A 6,000-nucleotide genomic window follows, 5' to 3' on the forward strand; every position below is an offset into this window, starting at 1 on the left:
TTGGTTCTCAACTGGGAGAAATGCACTTTCATGGTGACGGATGGGATTGTTCTTGGCCACAAGGTTTCTTCAAAGGGTCTTGAGGTCGATCCGGCAAAAATTGAAGTTATTGAAAAGCTTCCCCCTCCGGTGAATGTGAAAGGCATAAGGAGCTTCTTGGGACATGCTGGGTTCTATAGAAGATTCATCAAGGATTTCTCCAAGGTCGCAAAGCCTTTGAGTAATTTGCTCAACAAAGGTATGGAATTTAATTTTGATGAATCATGTCTAAAAGCTTTCCTAGAACTTAAAGCAAATTTGACCACCACACCCATAATTGTCGCTCCTAATTGGTCGCTTGAGTTTGAACTCATGTGCGATGCGAGTGACTATGCGGTTGGTGCGGTCTTAGGCCAAAGGAAGAACAAACAATTCCATGCTATACATTATGCGAGCAAAGTTTTAAATGAGGCACAGGTTAACTATGCCACTACCGAAAAAGAATTGCTCGCAATTGTATTTGCATTGGAAAAGTTTCGCTCTTACCTTATTGGTTCTAAAGTTGTGTGTTATACTGATCATGCCGCAATCAAATATCTTCTTACCAAGCCTGATTCAAAACAAAGGCTTATTCGGTGGATTCTTTTGCTTCAAGAATTTGATCTTGAAGTGAAAGATAAGAAAGGTACAGAAAATTTGATTGCGGATTATTTGTCTCGGTTAGTGAATACCGAGGTGACAAACCATGAAAAAGAGGTGAGGGAAGAATTCCCAGATGAAAAACTGTACATGGTACAAGAAGTTAGACCCTGGTTCGCAGATATGGCTAATCACAAAGCATCTGGCTGGATACCGGAGGATCTAACTTGGAATCAAAGAAAAAAGTTTTTAAACGATGCTAATTTTTATGTTTGGGACGATCCTCACTTGTTTAAGTTGAGTAGTGACAATCTTTTGAGAAGATGTGTCGCGGATGAGGAGGCAAAAAGCATTTTGTGGCATTGCCACAATTCGCCTTATGGTGGTCATTTTAATGGTTTGCGTACGGCCACAAAAGTCCTTCAATCGGGATTTTGGTGGCCTACTTTGTTCAAAGATGCTTACCACCATGTTGCCTCATGCGACAGTTGTCAAAGAACTGGTGGAATAGGGAAAAGAGAGGAAATGCCCCTCCAAAGTATTGTAGAAGTTGAGGTATTCGATTGTTGGGGCATTGATTTTGTTGGACCATTCCCTTCCTCAATGTCAAATGAATACATCTTGGTAGCTGTTGATTATGTGTCTAAGTGGGTGGAAGCGATTGCTTCACCCAAAGCAGATGGTAAGACCGTGATAAAGTTTTTGAAGAAAAATATATTTTCGCGGTTTGGCTCGCCAAGAGTATTAATTAGTGATGGTGGATCTCATTTTTGTAATGCTCCGCTTGAAAAAGTGTTGGAGCAATATGGAGTAAAACACAAGGTAGCTACTCCATATCATCCACAAACTAATGGGCAAGTTGAGAGGACCAATAGAGAGATTAAGAGAATTCTTGAGAAAACTGTGTCTAGCTCTAGGAAGGATTGGTCAATGAAGTTAGATGAAACCTTGTGGGCGTATCGGACCGCTTTCAAAGCACCGATCGGTCTTACACCATTCCAAATGGTGTATGGTAAAAGTTGCCACCTTCCCGTAGAACTAGAGCATAAGGCATATTGGGCCTTGAAGCTTTTGAATTTTGACCACAAGTTGTGTGGAGAGAGAAGAAAAATCCAACTTAATGAGTTGGAAGAGATGAGATTGCATGCCTATAAGTCCAATTCAATTTACAAGGAAAAGACCAAATTCTATCATGATAGTAAGGTTAGAATGAAGGACTTTAAGGTAGGGCAATTAGTTTTACTCTTCAATTCCCGGTTAAGACTTTTCCCGGGAAAGTTGAAGTCTAAATGGTCCGGACCGTTTTTGGTCAAAGAAGTGAGAAGCCAAGGGGCTATTGTGATAGAGGACCAAAAATCAAACCAAGAGTGGGTAGTAAATGGTCAGAGGTTGAAGGTGTATCGGGGAAGCGATTTTAATCGTGAAACTTGCGTTTTATCGTTTGGCGATCCTTGATTGCCTTTGACCGTCGAGCTGACCGACGTTAAACAAAGCGCTCTTGGGAGGCACCCCAAGTTGTATATATTCACTTGTATTTGTGTTCTTTATGCAGGTGGGATTTTTGAGTTGTCGTCGAGCCAGAAGCGATCTACCGGTATTTTTGGGCGTGCTGAAACAATGCAGTTTTTCTGCTGTTTCTGGTGTAGCGCGCGTCGCACCCATTTGCGCGCGTCGCGCGCTTTGTGAGTTCTAAGACCCCTTCCTGGCAGAGATGAGGGCGCGTCGCGCCGGTTCTCCGCGCGTCGCGCGCTGTACATATTTTTGAAAAAAAAAAAATTTTGGTTTGGGCCTACCCATGCTGGGCCCGACCCGGTTTCGTGGCTGAAGAGGTTCTTAGGGTTGTTGGAGGTTTTGCCTCCATTCTTCCCTTTCTCCTCTTTGTTCAAAGAAAAGAAAAACAACTCACACACTCTAGTTCTTAATCTCTTGCATTTTCCTCACTATTCTCGTCTCTCTATTGTCATCATCATCAAAGGTATGTTCTCTCTTCCCTTCTATTTCCATTAGTTTAAGTTTTAGAAGTTTAGGTTTTTAGATTTAGGAATTTTGAAAAAAAACTAGGGTAGAAGACATCTTTTGCTGCATCTTTTGCCTGCTGGAACCCTTAGAAGGGAGGAGAAGCAAGTTCTTCTCTTCTGTTTTGCAGAAAAATGAAGCTTTTTTCTGGGTTTCGCAGAGCGCGCATCGCGCCCTGTTCAGCGCGCGCCGCGCCCTGGGTTCAATTTTGAAATTTTTTTTTATGTTGTCTGTGCTGTTGTATAGGTCTGTTTGATGATTGATGATGACTGTGGCTTGAATTGTGCTGTTAATTTTGAGCATGTGCTAGCATTATTTCAATTGTTGTGTGTTTTGTTTGAATTGCAATTGTGCAGGAATGGCACCCTTTTTAAAGAGAAAGAAGACTAGTTCTGGTGAGGGATCTTCCTCACAAGCTGGCAGGTTTGATCGGACGAAGTTTCTAGGTCCGGAGCAAGAGGCGAGGTACCATGAGCTTGAAAGCCGCGTTGTGTGGAGTGAACGAACTGTGGTTCCTATTGACCACGGCCTCTTCCAAAGGGCGTGGACTGCTTTGTCTGAAACATGCTGGGACAAGTTGTTCACTCCACCACAATTCTATCAGGTGGAGATTGTCAGAGAGTTTTATGCAAATGCCTTGCCTCCGAGCAGTTGGTCAGGTACTGAAGCTTACCCGTTTAAAACATGGGTGAGAGGTAAGGCCATTGATTTTAGCAAAGAAGCTATTTTTGATTTTCTGGATAACCCTCTTGCTTTGGTAGAAGAGTGTGAGTACCATCCCAGGTTGAATAGAGGAAATTGGGATGCAGACAGCATTAGGGACAGGATTTGCAGGACTGGTTTCACCTATACTCTGACTAAAGCTGGGCTGCCAAAGACTTTTACTCGTGGTCAGTTGACGGAGGAGGCTCAGTTGGTGACTTCGGTGGTCCTTTACAACATTAGGCCACGGAGTCACACTTCTTCCCTCACCATTGATACGGCAGGTTTGGTTCAGGGTATTCTGAATGGTGATAACATTGATGTGTCCAGGATTGTGGCGAATGAGCTGAAAAGAGTCGCCCTGAATGGGACTCTTCATGGAGATGGGGTGAAATGTAGGTTGATTTTTCCTGGTTTAATAATGGGTTTGTGCAGGAAGGCTGGTGTCCGGTTCCCAACTGGTGGGATGATCCCCATGGATGGTGTTATAGATGATATTTTTGCTAACAGGTATTGTTTGCCTGGAGGTCGTCCTTTTGGTGTTGCTGCTGGTGCATCTGACCTTCCCGATGCTTCTCAAGCTGTTCCGGTTGCTGCTGCACCGCCTGCTGGTCCACAGTATGGTGATGCAAGTGATTGGAACTATCAGATGCATATGGCGCATCAGAGAGCGTTTTTGTTTTTGCAGGATTCTATCCGGCAGCTTTCTCTGCAGCAGCCTGTTGGTTCCAGGGATGATTTATCTGCCTATGCTTCATGGCCTGAGGGCAGGCCAGATCCTGAGGAGGGGATGGAGCAGGATGATCCGGAGACTTCCGATGAGGAGTAGTTTTGTTTTACTGTTTTATGTTTTATTGTTTTTAGTTTTATGTTAGAACAATTTTTAGTTACTTTGTTTTTAATGTTTATAGTTTTGTTCCATCCTTTTGGATGAGGTACTTTGAAAGGCTAAGTTTACGCCTTTGGATAGTTAACACCTGTTTGGTGTGGTTTTTATTTTATATAAGTTCAGTTTATTTTATTTTTGCATTTATTTATTTTTAAGTAGTTTATTTTAGTTTAGTGTTTATATTTTAGAAATAATGGTTTGATAAGTTGTCCTGATGATTAATTAGCTGGAACACGAATTTTTGTTGCCACGATGAAGTTGGATGATGCAACACAATTTGAGTGGTGATGATATAAGTTGAAAACTGTACGCGCAAGGTACATCCTTTATCATTTTTTTTATCAAGTACCTTCGATTCTGATGCTTTTAATTGTACAAATTAGTTGTCATTAATTTCTGTGGATAAAATTAGTTCAATTGTGAATCACTTTAGCCTAGCTGTAGTTGTGAGGAGACTTTCCACTGTGTATATATATAAATTGTGCTGGATACCAGCAATGTGCGTTTTAACTCGTTTTTATTATGATTAATCTTGCATTGTTATTAAATTGTGTTAAGCATGAAAGTGATCAAGGCGTTTTGTTCTGCACTATGAGAAAAACTTCCAATCCAAATATAACCTACCCGGTGAGTGTGTGAGTATTTGCTAACCACTTTGAGCCGTTTTCCAAGATTCTTATCGGTTAAGCTTATGTTGTATATAGATCTCTATACCGATTTTTGATAGAATCTTGATGACTTTCTTTTCTTTCTACCTTGAACTGTTGCCATTTGATATGGTAAGGATTGATCCCTTTTTGCCTTAGAATAGGGAGCATTCTTAGTGATGTCTTGGTAATATACAAGTTGGGGAGAATGAAATAAAGGTGTACATTGGTGAGGATATATCAAAAGATAGTGCTCAAGGGGTATATATATTTATGTATATAATAAAGAAAAAATAATAATAATAATAATATAAAAAAAAAAAAAGAAAGAAAGAAAAGAATTCTGTGACCCTTGAGCAAGTAATGAATAATGTGGTAAACTTGGTTGTTTAGGTTGTGATAATTGAATTTGAATGCTCTCTCAGGTTTTGACATTATCGATTCAATGGCCGTGAGATATGAGACACTTCCTTGTTAACCAAGCCAAGCTACAACCCGAAAGTCCTTAGTGATTCATGCTTATACACTTTTTATATATCTTATGCTTAGATGAGTTTATAATTAATTCGGTATGTTTGCGTCATTGTCTGGTGAGTGTTAGGATCCTCCATTTTTGTTCTCTCAGTAGAGAAATACGTAGGTGTGATTCATTCTTGAACTTCTTTTGCTTTGTGGAATTTCTGACATAGAATTTGTATATAGGATTAGCATTGCTATCATGGTATTTTGATGAAAACTGGTAAGGATTGATCTTTGTGTACTTTTGGAATTTGAACCATTCAATTGTTCTTGTTTCTACCTTGTTGTTTCATTTGTGATATTTTGTGTTCCCGGTAATTTATCATTGTTTTGTTTGAGGACAAACAAGAGTTTAAGTTGGGGAGAGTTGTTAGGTGCCAAATTGTGTTTATATTTAGTTTAATTAATGGCACCTTTCGACCGTTTTTATCGGATATTCGTACAATTCCCTGAAGTTTTAGATAATTATTTATAGTTTATAATATTAAGCTTTCATTTTATGTTAATATGTGTTTTAGTTATGATTGTGTAGGTTTTGGCCAATTTTGGGATGTTTGGAGCTTGTCTTGATCTTGACAAGAGATTCACTGGCAGAAGTATGCGCGCGTC

Source organism: Vicia villosa, linkage group LG4 (genome assembly GCF_029867415.1).
Source record: "Vicia villosa cultivar HV-30 ecotype Madison, WI linkage group LG4, Vvil1.0, whole genome shotgun sequence".
NCBI lineage: Eukaryota > Viridiplantae > Streptophyta > Magnoliopsida > Fabales > Fabaceae > Vicia > Vicia villosa.